Source organism: Manis javanica, chromosome 17 (assembly GCF_040802235.1).
Source record: "Manis javanica isolate MJ-LG chromosome 17, MJ_LKY, whole genome shotgun sequence".
Taxonomy (NCBI): domain Eukaryota; kingdom Metazoa; phylum Chordata; class Mammalia; order Pholidota; family Manidae; genus Manis; species Manis javanica.
In genome coordinates this window covers 10,153,742-10,172,171 of record NC_133172.1, presented here as the reverse complement: position 1 = coordinate 10,172,171, position 18,430 = coordinate 10,153,742, and the positions used below count along the sequence as shown (strand labels likewise).

At 54.9% G+C, this 18,430-nt stretch overlaps 1 protein-coding gene and 1 pseudogene across 1 annotated transcript in view; both read right to left on the bottom strand.

Annotated features, from left to right (window-relative positions):
* LOC140847137 (zinc finger protein 541-like) overlaps window positions 1–18,430 on the bottom strand; it is a 223,221-nt gene that overhangs the window by 104,855 nt on the left and 99,936 nt on the right.
* Window positions 7,740–15,110, bottom strand: LOC140847168 (leukocyte immunoglobulin-like receptor subfamily A member 6; annotated as a pseudogene).

The window sequence follows — 18,430 nt, the reverse complement described above, 5'->3', positions numbered from 1 at the left end:
CGCCTCCACCGCCAGATGCGCCCCATAATCTGTGATCAGGTCATACTGCACGTCAGGGAGGAAGGAGGCCTGCTCGAGACGGCTGGCTCTAAAATGGGGAGGTTATTGTAAGTGATCTGGGGGGCCCCAGCGCGATCCCCCGAGAAGGAGGCAGTCAGGGGAGAGGACCAGGCAGGAGGTGTGGGGAGGGGCGTCAGCGCGGCTCTGGGCGAGGGAGGCCTGGCTGGTCATCAGCCCCGAAGGGGGAGGCAGGAGGCCTCGGGCAGGGAAGGCGGGCAGCTCTGGAGGCTGGGGTACGGGACATGCGCTGTCCCGGGGCCCACGAAGGAGGTGCCGCCTGCTGCTGTCTGATTTTAGCCCAGTGAGACCGGCTTCTGACTTCTGACCTCCAGAACTGAACGATGACTTGAAAAGAAACTGCTGCTTTGCTCCACTAAGCTTGTGGAGACCTGTTACAGCGGAGGAAGGAAAGAAATGCACATGGCGTTCCCACTGCGTGCAGCACCCTGGAGCGGCTGCATCAGTGCGGGGTCCTTCCTCCGTGGGGGCGAGAGACCGAGTCCCAGCTCGCTGCGTGTGTGGGCACATGGACCCCCTCTAAGCACGGGCCTCCCCCCCCCAGCCACGCCCTCCTCTCCCCCTCAAGTCCCCAGGAGGCTAATCTCCAGGCAGGCCCGGGGGCGGAGCACGAGTGAAGCATCCCTGAGGGGTCAGGGAGACTCCCATCGGCTGCCCCGGAGGGGGTCTCTGCTGCAGGAAGTTAGAGATGAAGCCTCCTCAGGGGCCCCGCATCCACCCAGGCCCCTCCTGCCCTCGCAGAGCCCGGGCATCAGAGAGGGAAGGGGACAGGCCCGAGGTCACAGAGCAGGAAGGTGGATGGGCAGACCCTGGAACCCAAGGCCCCCCTCTCCCGGGCGCCCACAGCCAGCAAAGGGGTCCTCAGTCACCCTTTGGAGCTGTGGTGCTTGGCTCCGTGGGTGGAAGGGGACCAGCTGAAGGAGAGTGGGGAGAAACGGGGCTCCACCTCCCACCCCCTGGGGCTCCCTCATCACCTGCGCTGCCTCCTGGGGGTCCGGTCCCCCATCCCAGAGTCCAGGGGGACTCGACACTCCCTCTGGGATGTCCATGCGGACAGGGCCTCTGACCCTTGCGTAGGCTGCCCCTGTGCTGCCGGGGCAATCGCCCTGTGGGCGAGGGGTCAGCAAGGGCCCCCAGGAAGCAGACAGTGGTGACGACCCACACGGCCTCTCATCCCCCGAACTGAGCGGGGCCTGCCCTCCTCCGGGGTCCGCCTGGACCCCCTCCTCGTCCGCCTGGACGTGCAGACGCCAGTGTGGCCTCACGTGGGAGGGGAGGGGGGGTCTTGGGGGGGTCTCCTCACTGCTTTCCCCCTCCCTTCACGGGGGGCTTCCTTCTCCCCAGAATTCCTGTGCAGGACGCCCCTCAGATACGGCCTGAACAGTGCAGATCTCCACCCATGGGGCGGGTTGAGGCTTCCTCACCCGGGACAGGAAGGTGCAGCCGGTCACTCTGGGCGGACCATGCGTGGGGAGACACTGTCCCCTATCCTTCACCTATCAGGGGGTGCGCTCCTGTGGGCTGGGTCGCAGGGCCCGGGGGAGGCGGCTGGGAGCCCCCTGCGACTCCACCCTGCAGCCAGCTGGTCGGTTCTCTGCGGGTCACCCCAGGGCCCCCGGGGGGCTGGGGAACGCGGGTTCTCGCATTTTCCCAGCAGGAAAGCCGGCTGCCTGGGTGGGGAGGGCTTCTCTCTGCAGAGCCTGCAGCTGGCGGGGAACCGGCCCTCCGCTCCCGGCCTGGCACCCTTCTCTCCTGGCCCCTCCTCCCTCTGTCTCTGACCTCGCCTCCCTTTTATTTCTCTTCCTATTTGTATTTTTTATTCTCTTTGCCTCTCCTCCGGTTGGTTTGGTTTGATCTGTCATTTTCTTTGACCCCAACCCTCTCATTTTGTGCTGTCCCCATCTTTCTGCATTGCCTGTCATCTGACGCCGTCACCTACCCATCACCTGTCAGCTCTCAGCTATCATCTCTCTCTCTCTCATCTGTGTATCTATCTATCTAATCTTCTATCATCTCCATCTCTGTGACTTTCTCTGCCTCTCTTGGGAATCTCTGTCAACCACCACCCCCTCCCCAGTGCCCTCTTTCTCTGTCTTTGTGGCCCTCACTCAGGGGTCTGCTTTCCCCCTCCCATCTTTCTCTCCACCTCTGTATCCTCTTCTCTTTCTCTCCACCGTTGTCTTTCTTGTTCCCTGTCTCTGAGCCAGTGTCTCTCTCCCATCCCTCTGGCTCATTCTGTGTGTGTGCATGCGAGTGTCTGTGGCTCATTCTGTGTGTGTGCACGCGAGTGTGTGTGGCTCATTCTGTGTGTGTGCAGGCATGTGTTTCTGTGTCTGCTTTTCATGGACTGATTTCTCTCTGTTGCATCTCTCTGCGGGCTTTGGACCTCAGGAATCCTATAACTTCTGGAGGGACCTGAGACACAATTTTGGGGGACCCATAAAACATGCCCACATACAGGGGCTGGTGCTTGGCTCCTCCACCCAGGACCATGGTAGCCTGGGACACATCCTGGCTCAACCACGTGGAAGGAAGTCATGCCAGAATAAAAACCAAGCGTCTGTAGCACCACATGGCGTGAGGACACCGGGCCCACGGGATCAGCCTGGGAAGGGCCAGCCTGACCCTGAAACTTAGGTCAGGTACCTGGTGTCTTTGGGCCGTCCTGGTGGAGAAGAGAGTGTGGAGCTAAGTGGAAACCAAGCTTCTAAACGGCCCCAGGTCTCTGAACAGAGTGGAGAGGCGCCCTCCCCCTGACATGTGTGCATCTGCCTGCATCTCTCCCTTCGCCCTTATGCCTACTCTGCCCCCCTGCCTTCGCCTCTGTGCTGTCCTTCATGTGGTCCTGGATGGTCCCCACCCGGCTGTCTCTCTGGATGTAGCCCTCACCCACTCTGTCGTCATAAGAACCTCACATTCATCCCCGTCACCTGCTGGGGCTCTCGAGACCTAGGACATGCCATCTGTACCCCGCAGAGAATGGGGGGAGTGTGGACACTCTCACCTGTGATCACGATGTCCAGGGGGCCCCTGGGGGCCGACCACACATCGGGGGGCGTGGCTGAGAGAGCCGAAGCCTCTGTAGGTCCCCAGAAGGGCAGTTGCCACAGAGCCCGTGGAGAGGCTGGCATGGGAGCCCCCGGCACGGAGCTGCCCACCAAGGCCAGGGGCCCCGGACGCTCCATCTGTGTGAAGGATGAAGCTTTCGTACACAGTCTCTGAGCAACACTGCAGGGTCATCACGTACTCTTCCAGGTTGATCAGGGGACCCGGCTGGGCCAAGAGGGAAGGTTTTCTGTAGAAATCTAAGAACATACATGGCATCAGTTTAGGGAAGTCATCCCTCCTCACCACATTCCAGGGGACCCAAAATGGGAGACTCCCGCATCGGTCTCTCCTCTTCTCTGTGTCTCTGTGTCCCCCTCTGTCTTCTCCCTCCTTTCCTCTGTTTCGCTGCCTCTGGTGGTGCCCAGCTCCATTCCCACGGTGCTCATCTGAGGCATGTTTGCTCTCAACCTGTTTCCCACAGAGCCCTTCCTGAGTTCTCCAGTGGGGTCAGGAGAGAGGCCACCACATGCTGCGGTCAGCCCCGTGTGCACTGGGGCCTCCCTGGCCGCCTTCCCCCAGGCCCTGCGACCCACCCGCTATGGCCCTTTCAACCGCTCTTCCAGCAGGACAGCAGGAGCGGCGGGCCCCCCGGAAATGCTGGCGAGCTTGAGTGGTCGCCATATCTAAGTGCCCTGTTGCTCCTGCCACCAATTGCTTCTTGCACCACAGCTGACACCAGATCCTCCCACACCCACTCTCTGAGCACCACAGTCTCCAGGTGCCCTTAGAGCCTGGCTCAGCCAAGGGGAGAGTGGCTGAGGAGGGTCTCTGGACCAGATTTCCCTGGACCTCCCCTTTCTTTTTCACAAGGGATTCACCTGCAAGGCTCCCTGTGGTAGACCCACCACTCATATTTGGGGTGGATGGTAACCCAAGGTTGGGAGAAGGGGCTCAGCCACTTGTGCACAGATCCTCTGGACCAGTAAGAACCCTGGAAAAAAGACTCATGACGGATGATCCGTCGCCATCCAAGACACGGCCTCCCGCTCCAGCCCTTCCTTGTCCCGTGAGCCTCACCAGCCAGGCCTGCGCTCGGCTGAGGATGAACTCGGCCATCAGAGCCCACCTTGCTCCCACGGGCAGGGCTCCCTGCTGGGGGAGGCCCAGACTTCCAGGCCAGCACTTCCGCCCTAGCACCCCCTTCCCTTCCTTCCCTTCCAGAACTCACCAAGACTCCTTGCCAGGCACTCAGTCGCAGGCAGCAAGGTGCAGCTTCTGCTGAGCAGTGACCCAGACAAGTTGCCTTTATATTTCAGATGTTTTTTCATTGGTCCATAGAACTGCAACTGATTTCTGTATGTTGATTTTGTATCCTGCAACTTTACTGAATTCATCAATTAGTTCTAGAGTTCTTTTTGCTGTAGTCTTTAGGATTTTCTATATATAATATCATGTCATCTGCAAACAGAAACAGTTTTACATCTTTCTTTCTGATTTGGATGCCTTTTATTTCTTTTTTTGCTCTCTGATTTCTCTGGCTAGGATTTCCAGTACTATGTTGAATAAAAGTGAGAGTGGGCATCTTTGCTTTGTTCCTGATCTTAGAGGAAAAGCTTTTGACCTTTAACCATTGGACATGATGTTAGCTGTGGGCTTGTCATATAGGGCCTTTATTGTGTTGGGGTATGTTCTTCTACACCCAGTTTGTCGAGCATTTTTTCATGAAAGGGAATTGCATTTTGTCAATGCTTTTGGCATCTGTTGAGATGATCGTAAGTTTTATCTTCCATTTTATTAACATAGTATATCATTTTAATCAATTTGCCTATGTTGAACCCCAGGAGTAAATCCCACTTGATCATGGTGTATGACCCTTTGAATGTTTCAATAAGTTTGTTTTACTAATATTTTGTTCAGAATTTTTGCATCCATATGTGGACAGTGGTCTGTAATTTTATTTTCTCGTAGTGTCCTTATCTGGCATTCATGTCAGGGACGGGCCTCATAAAATTAGGGATTTTGTAGTTTGGGATTATTTCCTCTTCAATTATTTGGAAGAGTTTGAGGATAGAGGTGAGAGGACTGGTGTTAGTTCTTTAAACATTTAGTAGAATTCTCCACTGAAACCATCCATTCTTGGGTTTCTGTATACTGGGAAGTTTTTTATTCTGATTCAATTTCTTTACTCATATTGGTCTGTTCAGATTTTCTATTTCTTCTTGACCCTCAGTCTTGATAGGTTGCATGTTTCTAATAATTTATCCACATCTTCTCGGTTGTCCTGTTTCTTCATGTGTAAGTGTTTACGGTAGTTTTTCATGATCCTGTGGGTTTCAGTGGTATCACTTATAAAGTATCCTCTCTCATTTCTGATTTTATTTATTTGAGTCCTCTCATTTATTTCTGAGAAGGCAATTTCCCAGATAAAGGTCTGTCAGTTTTGTTTATCTTCCTTTGCTAGCTTGGGGAAGGAAGCCTTTTTCCAGTGGGTGAAAGTGACCCTGGGTCTAGTAGTGCAGGATTTATATTTTGTTTGGGGGTGATGTCACCAAATTCGGGGGTGGTGGTGGTGATGTCTCTTTGGCTCACCCACTTGGGTGCATGGCATTAACGACTGTGTGGCCCTTAATTGGGTGAGGCGGTGGTGGTCTGTGGGGGTTGTGAGGGCTCTTGGGGTCTTAAGCAGTGCCCCCGGGTCCTGTAGCTCAGGCCTGGAGCGGGCAGCAGCGGCATCTGGAGCTGGGGGTGTGCTTTCCTAATGCTGCCCTGTCTCAGCAGAGGCCAGAGACAGGAGTCGGGTCCCAGCTGGAGAGGCTGACCCTTAGTGTGGGCACAGTGCAGGGGGTGCCAGGGAGTCTTGGCTGGCGTCCTGCACTCACACGGCTACAGAAGCCTGATGTGGCTGCTAGCATGGCTCCCGGTCACCAGCAGGGGCAGGGAGAGACTCAGAAAGCTGGTGTCAGTGAATGCGAGCACCTGGGCAAAAGCTGGCAAGACCTGCAGAGGCTGTGGCAGCTGTACTGGGCCTTGTGTTCACTGGTGGCAAAATCTGCTGAGAGCATGTATGCCAGCAGGAGCTTCTGCTTTTCTTCCTCGTTCCCATGGGGCTCAACACATCTCCGCTTTGCCGGTTTGGGCTGGGTGACGTCTTGGGGTCCGCGCACAGGGCCCCTCCTCTTCCTTCCCCGGTGAGATGAGCTCTTTCTAGCTGTGAAGTTCCTTCTTGGCGGTTCAGTGCTCGCTCAGGGGATGGGATGACGCTGCCAAGGGATGTTGTTTTCCATCTCTTCTTGTGCAGCAATTCTCAGATTTTTTCGTTCCACAGTTGCTAAAACTTCCTAAGTGGACGATAAGGTCTCCCAGAGTTGTTTTGTTCATGATAGCAGTTCACTTGTTGATGTTTTCTGGGGTGTGGGGACTCGCCCGAGGACCAGGTCTGGGCAGGTGCCCCAGCAGGCCACACCCCTCCCCTCCGGAAATACAGGTGGGGCCCCCGGGGACCCAGGCGGGCCCAGCCTGCTTGTCCGGTTCTGCGCCTGTGAGGAGAACAGAGAGAACCAGACGGACAGATCCACGGCCTGGCAGACGAGGGCCTCTGACACAGGAAAGGGGAGCTGATTCTCTCTTACCAGGGTTCTTGTGAATGGGTCCCAGTGCACATGCACACATTTCCTTTACAGTATATACTTATGATCAGTGCCAGGTGTCTCTTACTTTACTGGGTAAGTCAGTCTTCTTTCTAATTGATTGATGTAATTAGCACTCCTACAGAGAGCCTATTGGAATTCTGTGTGTCCACTATTCTCTCCCATGACTGACATTCACGGAAACTGTGCCACACCACTGAGTAGGGATGATCCCCACACATCAAATGCAAGGAAACTCCAGCACAGGCTGGGGCTCTCAGAGTGCAAAAAGAGGGGTCCCCCTCTGGCTTTCCTGGTTTGTGAAAGTCAATTCTGTGCATCACTTCCCGACTGCACCAGGGCCTCACATTGGTCCTTAAACTTGGCCATGACGGGAGCATATACACCAGAGAAATGGACAAATGCCGTGAGTCAGCGTTTTTAACAGCAGGTCAGTCCAGCTCTCCCTCCAAAGGATGTCTTGGTTCCAGGAGGATATTTCTGAGCAGACTGCACAGCGGCATCTGATGACAAGTGGAAGGCTTGTGGGGCCCAGAGAGGGTGTTAGGGCATCACTTTGGATTTATCTTTATCAGGCTTGATTGTTGTTCTCTTTGTTGTGACAATTTATTAAAGGAGATTGCCTGCTCTGCAGTCGAGAGATGGAGATTCCTTAGTGTCCTTCAAGGTATGTATTAACTAGAAATAAATAAAAATTTATTACACAAACACGTACCAGAGTAGATGTGTCTGGCGATGGCGACCCAATCAGCATGCAGGGAATAAGCAGATTTCACAGAAATGGGGAGAGACAGGAGCCAGTCAAGACCCTCAGCTGTGGTCGGGAGGGAACATTCTGCAGCTTAATGGCAGAAGAGTACAGGCCTCGTCCCTGCACGTGAACACCGCCTCCTCCACCTCACGGTGGCCTGCACACGGCTCACACAGCATGCGCCCCAGACACTTCTCCAGAAGCTCCGGGGCACCCAAGGTCACTTCCCAGGCTCTGTCCCCGGGATCCTTGGCTTGTTCTCCTGCGTGGGCCTCCTGGCTGCACCTTGGCGGTTTGCAGGGCTGTGTCGAGCCTGGAACAGCAGCACCCCGAGGACCACCAGGACCACACCAGCCACGCCCATCCGGACGAGATTCCCCACCGTGTAATCCTGGGGGTGGGAGGCTGGGAATTGTTGGCAAAGAGGTCACAGAGGTCAGCACCGACTGAAATCACCCCAGGATCCTGGATGTATACCCTGGATACCCACAGTCCCCTGACAGGATAGGACCCTCGGCCCGGCCCCATGGCTGAGAATTGCTCCTGTTCAGCTTTCCTGGGGGCCGACTGGTTCTGTGATGAGCTGATGGGGTCAGCTGCCACTGAGAACAGTAAAAAGCAGGGCTAGATGAGGAGTTGAGGAGCCTGGGCTCTGTGGCCTTCTGACCCCTCCGTTTCTCAAGAGATGCCCATCAAGCCGCCTGAGCAGCCCTCCCTCTGCTGCAGGAGGACCCCCTCTGCTCTCATTGGGTCCTTTCAGCCTCCCTGTCTTTTCAATTCATGCTTTGCTTCTGACTCCATTTGGAGCAGATGTGGCCCCGAGAGCTCAGGCCTCAGGGGAAAAACAGTCTCGATACAGAAATAACTGAGCTCTTGCCCTGTTTATTCTTGGGTTGGGCACCATGTGAGCTCTTTCGTCTGGATGTGAGAACTTCCCTTCACTCAGCGGCTGGGGACCCAGATCCTAGGCTGAGGGGCTGGTCTCGGAGTCGCCTGAATGCAGGAGCACAGAGGGTTAGGCTCTGCCCCAGGTCCCCCCACTGCACCCCCACCCCATTTCCTCCCTCTCAGGGCTGCATTTTAATCACGACCTGGAGTTTCCCATCTACTTATTTTGTCATTAAATCATACATCACAGAGTCAGGCCTACTCGCAGGGGACACACAGAGACAAAGATACATTTTCTGAAGGGTGATATTAATTCAGAGGGGCATGTAAAGTGAATTTCTGCTTTGTGAGTGTGGTCCTGTGTGCATCTACCAAGGCAGGCCTGTTGTGAGCAGTGCCACAGACACAGTCACACTTGAGATGACATTTAAGGTGATTCCTGAATCAGACACAATGCCCGAGAGGGTCGCATGAAGACCCAGACAAGGCACATTGCAGGCTACAGGAAGAGCGGGTCCCCAGACGGGTCTAAGCATGTTCTTGGGGAAGGAATGAAGTCGTGTCTGCGGGGTGGAGGGAGCGTCCAGAGGAGAGGCGGGCGCTGGGGGCTGTGCGCGTGGGGCACGTGAGTCAGGCGGGGGGCGCAGGCCAGAGGAGGGAGCCCACCCTCCTCCTCCTCCGCCACACCTCTTTCTCGCTCCACGAAACTTTGGAAACTGCTGCACATATTCAAGGAGAGAAGACTAATCGCTTGTCTTATATCTTAAAAGACTATCTACCTTTCCCATATATAATGTCCAGAAAGAGGAGGGCGCAGTTCTTGTCTTCAAATCGTTAAGGAACAGAGAAAATCAGTGCTGTTGTAAAACTGGGGGGGGGGGCACAAAAAAATAGGGAATTCTTCAAATCCACTGAACCCTTTTGACATAAAAAAAAATGTTAGAAATCAGTCTTCCTACAGATCTCCACATGAAGCACTGAAATAGGCTTATACTTTTCAGAAACTATGAGTGACAGACATGACCCTGTAGGGTTAGCATCCTAGTATCTGATACCAAAAGACTTTTAAATATATCTCACCATGATTATACATCAGAGAAAATGTAATTGTTCAGGAGGCATATAATTGTCTGGAAAAGAAATTCACAATTTAGTTTTCCAAAAAGTTTTTTCCCTAAGGAAACCCTGCTGAAACAGAGAAATGAAGAGAAATGGGTAAGTCCATAGTGCTGTTGCAGAAAACAGACTGTTCAGTGTGTTTGCCACAGGGTGACTGGGGCTGACCACGGGGATGTTCCCTTGAAATGACACTGTCCCAGTCAGCATTTTACATGGTCGTCATCATCAAGAGGTGTTGATGTCGGTGGGTTTGGTGCACGATGGTGAGTGAGACTGCAGTTTCCTTGGGGTTGGTGTAAGTGTTATCAGTAAAGTAGTGATCAGTTGGAAAGTGATTGACTTCCGAGGGTTCTGGGCAGATGGCAGAATAGGAGGACACTGTGACAGCCCCCTCCCAGCACAGACGCAGGCAGCAACCACACATCATGAAACTCATTCAGAAAACGACCTGAGGTCCCGCAGAGAGGACCTTCCCCAGATGCCACGGAGGAGGCCACACTGACAGTGTAAAAGGGGCAGAGCTGCTTGGGCTCCAAGCCCAGCCCAGCCCAGTAGCTGGAGGGAGCGAGGCACAGAGGGGAAGAGGGATAAAGCCCAGGAAATGCTTTGCCTGGCCCTTGAGAGCGGCCCTGGGAAGATGAGCTCCTACAACATCAGGCTTCAGCCCGCGGGCTTCGCTGCACCCCAGCCTTCCCCTGTGCAGGCACCTCTACAAGCAACTCCCACCCCAGCACACCCGGGGACCAGCCCCACCCTGACAGAGCCCCCAGAGCTTCCCCAGCCCTGAGTAGGTGGCCCCACTCACCAGCACACCTGTAGGAGATCCAACCAGGCCTCCCGGGCACCTGGCCAGGAGGAAGCCCTCCTCAAAGTGCAGCTGCAGTAGTCGGGCCGCCAGTGCTGCCAGCCGGGCAGAGAGGCAGGCTCCCCCACAGCCCACTCGCAGAGTCAGGGCTCAGACACACAGGAGGGTGGAAAGAGCCTGGCAGAGGACACCCCTGGGGCATCCGGTCCTCATGGCAGGGATATTGCCCTTCTGGGCAACACAGGATGCCTATCACATCAGACCACTGCTTTGAGGACCAGGGAACACAGCCCACCTCCCTGATACATGGAAACAAATGCAGAGAGCCAGACAGCGTGAGGAGGCAGAGGAACATGGGCCAAGTGAAAGAAGAAAATGCTAGAAGAATTGCTAAATGAGGTGGAGATAAGCGATCTACCTGATAATGAGCTCAAAGTGCTGGTCACAAAGGTGGGGAGAGGAGTGGATGAGCTCAGAAAAGATTTCAGGGAAGGGATAGAAATGTAAAAGTGAGCCGCTCAGAGCTCAAGAATACAACTGAAATGAGAAGCACAGAGGAGGGACCCCGCAGCAGGTCCAAAGGTGCAGAAGAACGGGGCAGTGATCTGGGAGACGGGACAGTGGGAGGCACCCAGACAGAAGAGCAAATGGACAGAAGAATTCAAAAACCTCAGGGGCACGTAAGGAACGCCCATGGGACCACAGCAAGGACACTGACGCTGGCATTATGGGCGTCCCAGAAGGGGAAGAGGAGAGAAAGGGCAGAGGACGTATTTGATGAAGTTATAGCTGAAACTCCCCCACCTGGGGAAAGAAACAGGCATCCAGGTCCTGGAGGCACAGAGAGTCCCAAACAAGATGAAGCCAAGGATCCACACCAGGACACAAGAAAACTAAAAAGGCAAAGATCAAGGATTAAAAAGCACCTTCAATGCACCAGTAGGAGAGGAGACAGTTCCGGGCCAGGGGAGCCCCATAAGGCTGTCAGCTGATTACCAGCAGACTCCGCAGGCCAGGGTGGAGGGGCCTGACACACTCACAGAGCTGGAAGGACAAAACCGACAGCCAGGAATCCCCTGCCCGGAAGGTCATCGTTCAGATTGGAAGGTGAGAGAGAGTCTCCCAGACGGGCAACAGTTAGAGGGGTTCACCACCGCTACACCGGCCTTACAGAGATGTTAAATGGACTGCTTTATGGGGGGAGGCCATAAGCAGACCTAGGAAAATTATAAAAGGGAAAAATATCACTGGTGGGAAGAGCACAGAAGGTCACAGATCCATCAGTTACCAGCTAGGATGAAGTTCTAAGGAAAAAGCAGTAAAATCACTTCCATACAGTAGCCAAGGGATATACAAAATAAAAGGATGTAAGTCATGGCATCATATAGATAAAGAGCAGGATGACTAATAATAATAGGGTAGTGCTTGCAGAACGTGTTCAAATGTAATGAACCTCAACCTGATATATATTATGCTGTGTATGATACATAAAATATGTAAGTTGCAATATACGACACACTGTAAATGGCATGCCACCCCACAATCCATGCACACAGTGCAAACCCTATCCAGATTGCAACGGCATTGAACACGGAGCTGGGGCGCATAGTCCGCACCGTGCGTGCAGCCACAGAGCACCCCGGGGGCACAGCAATCCTGAGGAGGAGCAGAGCTGGAGGGACCGCGCTCCCTGTCGCAAACTCTACAAAAGGCCTGTGATAATCAAAACACTGTGTGGGGGACTGACCCCAAGTATGTAGAATCAAAGCAGAAGACTAATAAGCAAATAAATAAAAACCCTAAACAGACTTAGACGTACAGAGAACGATCGGGGGGTGGCCAGAGGGAAGGAGGGTGTGGGGACGGGCGAAATACGTGCAGGGGACAAAGAGGGAGAACCTTCCAGTCCTAAAATATGTAAGTCACGGGGATGAAAGGTACAGGACGGGGAACACAGTCGGTAATCCGGGAATCATTGCGTGTGGTGACGGTGGCAAGTGAGCGTTTATAATGCACACGAATGTCAAATCCCCACACCGTAAACCTGTAACTACTATAATATCACGTTAGCCAGTCTTCAAGTTTTCTTAAATGGAAAAAGCCCAACTGATTTCTTATGAAGGTAAAATGCAAATAAATTTTATAACAAATAAAAATGTAAAATAAATAAAGTGAGGTAAATGAAAATAAAATTAAGTAAAAACCATAAAGAAATCACACAAGTGGCTAAGTTACCTGGAGAGCAAGCTCCACCCTCCTTGGTCTCAGGGGAGCCCTGAGCTGGGAGCCCCAGGGCTGCAGAGGGAGCCCTGCAGGGAGGGACCCACAGCTGCTTCTCTGTAGGATGGTGTCAGGTCGGGCTGCCCACCCAGGGCCTCCCCTTCTGATCTGGACACTAAGGGGTGAGCAGGGCCCCCTGCTTCCCACTATGTCTGCTCACGACCTCCTGGGTCACCCCCACCTCCCTCCACCTGACACACCCCATCCGTGCTGACACTGTGGAATGGGGGCCCAGGGGGATGCCTCTCTTCTATCCCTCCTGGGCTAGGCCTCCTCTGAGGATCCCCTACACCCCTCATTCATTCCTGTCCCAGGCCTTCCTGAAGATGGGGACCAGAGGTGACAGAGCTCAGACAGGACAGATCAGGGGCCCCTCACCTGAGCCCCGGAGCTTCAGGGGGTCACTGGGCTGTGACAGCAGGTAGGGGGCGCTGCTGTTTGAGCTGTAGCACCTCTAGGTGCCCCCGTGGGCTGAGGTCACAGGGCTCATGGGGAATTGGGCCTGGCTCTGCTGTGCCCAGTTCTTTGATCTGAGACGCAGGCAGGGCTGGGCTGCCCCCTCCTTGGACAGAAGGAAAGTGTCCCCTGGGCTCCACGACTGGTACAGCAGGGTCACCTTATCCCCTGAGGCCACTGTGGGGCCCGGCTGCACTGAGAGGGAGGGTCTGTCCGGGAGCTGTCCTAGGGAGAGGACGGTGGGTGAAGGGTGCCACCGCCCTGTTCTGATGGAGCCACCAGCCTCTCTGCCTCTCTCCCTCCCTGGGGTCTCCACACCCCCAAACTGGACATCACCACCAGGGACCCCGGCAGGGCCTGTGCAGAGTCTGGGCCCCTGACTGACCCACCGGCTCCTCACCTGCCACCAGGACATCCAGGGGGTCTCTGGGGGCCGACCACTTGGAGGAGAGGCTGTGTCCCCCATAGCACCTGTACCGTCCCCTGTGTGAGGGTCTCACAGGACCCAGGGGGATGTGGGCCTGGGGCTGCCACACAAGGCTCTGGGGGAGGCCTCGTCCCCCATCCTGGGTCAGAGCGAACCTGTCATGGCCGACGCCAGAGTGACACGGGAGGGTCAGGTTCTGCCCAGGGGTCATGACAGGGCCCTGCTGGCTCAGGAGGGAGGGCTTCCCAGACACACTTGGGGAAAGACCAGCGGGCATGGCAGGGGCTGCTCCCCAAGCCCCCTCCTGTCCTGACCCAGGTCTCACTGTCCCTCACCTCCTGTGTCTCTGGCCCAGGAGCCCCAGGCTCCCCTCATCCCACCCCCTGCTCTGGGCTCTCCTGGGAGCAGAGCCCCCTAACCTGTCTGGTGCCTCCAAACCCAGAGGGGGCAGGGCTGGTCCTCACCTGACACCAGGAGCTCCAGGGGGTCACTGGGCTCCGACCACACCTGGAGACTGCGCCTCAAATAGCCATAGCAGCTGAATGTCCACCCGTGGCTGGGGGTCACGGGGCCCACGGGGAACAGGGCCTGGTGCTGCCCACCAGGGAGTCGCTGTGCATCCAGGGTCCTGGAGGGCTTGTGTTCTCCATCCTCAGTCAGAATGTACCCACTGAATCCCTGCCGTGAGTGACACTGAAGGGTGACGTTCCCTCCTGAGGTCATGACAGGGCTGAGCAGGGCTGAGAGGCTGGGTTTGCTGTAGGCTCCTAGGAGAGGGGAGGCAGCCATGATAAATAGGGCTCACGTCCCCACATACTCCCAGGGCTGGGCTGGGAGAGGGGACACCTGAGAGCAGACCCCCTTCCTGAGGGCAGAGACTGGGGCTGGGGCCCTGAGTGGGTCTCACCTGTCACCACCAGCTCCAGGGGGTCACTGCACTCTGACCAGCCAGGGGGGCTGTCATAGGAACAGCTATACGTCCCTGTGAGCTGCCTTGTCATGGTTTGGATGGAGAACGTGGCCTTGTCCCTCGGCTCCAGTGGGCTCTGTGTGTCCCAGGTTACTGAGCTTCCCTCTTTCTCCAGATGGTACCACTGGGCTCTCAGGGTGCCCTGACACCAGATGGTTATGGGGCTCCCCTGGGGGACTGCAGAGCCTGGCTCAGCCCAGATGGTGGGTTTGGGGAGGGTCCCTGGAAGGAAACCAGAGGCTGGGTCCCAAGCACTCCCACCCTGGGTCCCCAGATCAGCCCCAAACCTCCCAGACGCCCCACTGCTCAGCCCAGACCTGCAGGTCTCCATCCCCAGCTGCCCAGTGGGGGGCCCTCGTCCCCTTGAGGAGGAGGGGGCTGGGCCCCTGGGGACAGACTCACTGGCCTGCGCAGGTCCTCGGGCCCACACTCAGCCCTGGGAGAGAGTCCGGTGAGGTCCCTGCCCTGGAGCCTGAGCAGAGACTCCCTCCCCGAGAGGCTGCTGAGCCCCGGGGACGGGGTCCCCCAGCCCTGGGAGTGCTTTCCCGACAGACCAGGCCGGGCTGGGGGGCGGGTCCCTCCCTGACCAGGGCGCCCCAGCGCTCACCGAGGGAGAGCAGGGCCGTGAGGGTGGGCGTCATGGCAGCTGCTCCCTGTTGCCACGGTGCCCGGAGGACAGGCCGACCACAGGGCGTGGCACTGGGGGGAGGGCTCTGTGTCCGCAGCCTGCAGGAAGGGGAACAGCCTCCCGGAGCCCTGCCCTGGGTCCCTGCGGAGCAGCCAGGCAGCTCCCGGTTTCCCGGACACGCCCCTTCAGGGAAGGGGGACCAGCCACGTCCCTCCTCCCAGAGCCTCCCCGGGGTTCTCCCTCACCCCAGCCCGCCCACCAGTACATCCCGAGGGGCCTCGCCCGGGACGGGGTCCCCCAGCCCTGGGGGTGCTTCAGGGGCCAAGCCGTCCAGCTGCCCTCAGAGCCCAGGGCAGCAGACCCGCGTCTGACGGGTCACTGCGCCTGCAGGGCCGGGCTGCCCTAGGGGCTTCCCTAGTTGCTGAGCACAGCATCCCCCCCACCTCCCTGGGACGGGCCCCTGGGTCCTTCCTGCCTCCTCACGGCCCTTGCTCCTGGGGCAGGGCTCTGCCCCCCACAGGGTCCCGCCTCAGCTTCAGGGGCCAGTGCGTGGTTAGGGGCTGGTCGGGACAGCGCTGATTGCTGGGTAAGTGTTCCTCGCCGCCCACTGCCCGTGTGCCCGTGAGCGTCACCACCTGTCTCTGAGCCTCAGGCTCCTCCTGGGCCGCGTGATGTCCCCACCCCGCTGCCGGGGTGGCTGCGGGTCAGTGGTGCCCAGGGACTGTCAGTCATTGTGAACCTGCAGGCCTGGTGATGCGTGTGGGGTCTGCGGCCGGAGAGGTCGTGGTGTCGGCCCCACAGTGCAGGTGGGAGATGGGTGTCCCCACCCCAAAGCCCCCCGTGCTCCTAAACTGAGAAGTTCTCTATAGTATTTCTGAAATATGTAGCCAGTTATGCAGAAAAAGAGAAATGAAAGTTGCCCAAATTGGGATGAACTACAACAAAAATATTGTTGATATGGCCTCTGGTGCCGGGTGCAGCCCGGGGTCATCAGAGGGGAGGTGTCCTTCTGGGGACAGGAGAGGGGGCTCGTTTCCTCAGGAGGGAGGCTCCGGGCTCCGGGTGAATAGAGGGGATGTCCCCCCACCCAGGTTTGGGACTGGCGCTGGCACCCCTCTGCCCCTACCCCCGCCCCAGCACTGACCCCGCCCCCGTGTGTTGGGGGAAACAGGGTCTGTTCAGGGGAGTCTGACAGGATCCCGCGTCCCTGGGTGAGTGTGAGGTCCCCTTGGGGCCGTCCCTGCGGGCACAGCCCTAGTCAGATGCTACGTGGGGAGAGTGGGCGCCAAGGGCCGGTGCAGCTGACACCACCCGCGCCTGCGCCCTGCCCCTCGGGGCGCCGCGGAGAAGCTCCTGCAGGGCAGGGTGGGGGGGAGTGTCCGCCTAGGTGGGCACGGAGGGGTGACCCCGATAATGGGGATTCGTGCTGCGGAAGAGGGTCTGCAGCCCCGTGCGCGGGCTCTGCATATGAGGACAGAGGCCCCGAGGGCGTATGCGACTCACTGTAATTGACACATGTTTAAGTATCTGAAAAGGAAGGAGAGACTTGCGTTCTCAGAACAACATCAGGGTTTATATTACAGAAGAGTACAGAATTTTATAAATGAATTAGAAAAATATCTTAGAAATGTAGTACTTCCATTTAACACATTCAAAATAATCTTTCCATCAAGGAGAAGTCACAGCTTCTTCTCCATCAAGATCATAGTATCAGATTTAAATACTGTGTTGAGGGTGTCCTATAAATGCAACACAGAGAGTCTGAAATTAGAAAATTAAGGTCCATGTGCAACAGAGAGAGAGAGGCCAACGGATAGTGTGAGAGCTGGAAGGACAGCATGAGATGCCGCGCAGGAACAGCCCGGGGCCGTCATTTCCCACATTTCCAGGAGGCTGGGCATTTCCCACGGATGCAGAAACACACGTACGTGCCACTGTGCGTAAGTACGAGCAGGAAATCTGAGCCCTGATATTTCGTGGCAAAGTGAAGGTTGATATATTATATAAAATGACCAAATGGAAAGTAAGAGAAGAAATGTTTCCATCCACACTGAGCCAACACTTAAGTAAAATGGTAATAATTCAAAATTTTCATACATTACCAAACAATGAAAGATTAATTGACCTACTCAATGGTTAGATGAAAGCATGCCCCCAGAGAAAATAAATTTTTACCAGCAATAACCTGTCATGCAAAACAGAATCATTAACATGAATTTTAAATCAAGGGAGGATGTGTTTTTATTACTTAAGACAATAAACTGATAAGTATATAAATATTTAACCTCATTGAATATAAGGCAAAAGTGTTAAAATTTTTTAATCTTTTAAAATAATATGTTCACTGCAAACGTAAAGCACTCCTAAACCTAAGTTCTCTAATCACACATTCTTGAAATACATAAAGCATGTGTTAATACATAATTGGCGATTCCACCAAATGTTTTAAGTTAAGAAGGTGAAAAGAATGTCTAAAAATGTAAGTGGCACATTTTAATGCATAATCTGATGTGTATAAATATTATAAAGCTTTGCATTATTTATATTATATATAATGCCTAAAATGATTTGTGAAAAATATTGTATAAAAATAAGTAAATAACACATAATGTTATGTGCATGGTAATAAAGAGAGAACAATCATATTTAAGGCCCATGTTGTCCCTAAAATGTTAAGCATTTATTAGACAAAATGTACTCCAATTCTTTTCATACACATACACGTATACTGTCAGGGTAGACATCATATTCCCTGAGTAATCTGCAATTTTATTTGCAATCAGCAATAGGAAGGTGTTATTTCAAAATCCAATGTTTCATGAAATAAGTAAAATACTAAAACATGGAATATTTGTTCAAATTTATGAAATAGTAAGACAAAAGGATTTTGAAATTACATCACATGAAACACAGAGAATGTGATAATCAGAGAAACAGGCTCACAGCCATGTCAACAGGATGGCAGAATGAGTTGCTCCCATCAGGCCCTATGGCACTGATACTGACAACCCCCACTAAGGCAGGTGAACCCGGTCCCTGAAACACCCCCAAGTCCATATTGGTGACTTCCATCCATTTGAGATTCATGGACAAGAGGGGCTCAGGAGCTCACAGGAGCCCACGTCCCATTCCTCAGTACATAGCCTGTGATGTTGGGCAAAGTGTTTCTTCAGAGGCCCAGCATCTCAGTGGAGAGTGGCTCCTGTCTGAGTACTCAGGTGAGGCTGAACAGCTAGACAGTGGTCATGTTTTAAGGGAACCTCAGTGCCAGCATGTAAAGTGTTTGCTTAATCAGATCAGGAGCAACTTTGGTTGGTGCGCAGTGTCGAGGGA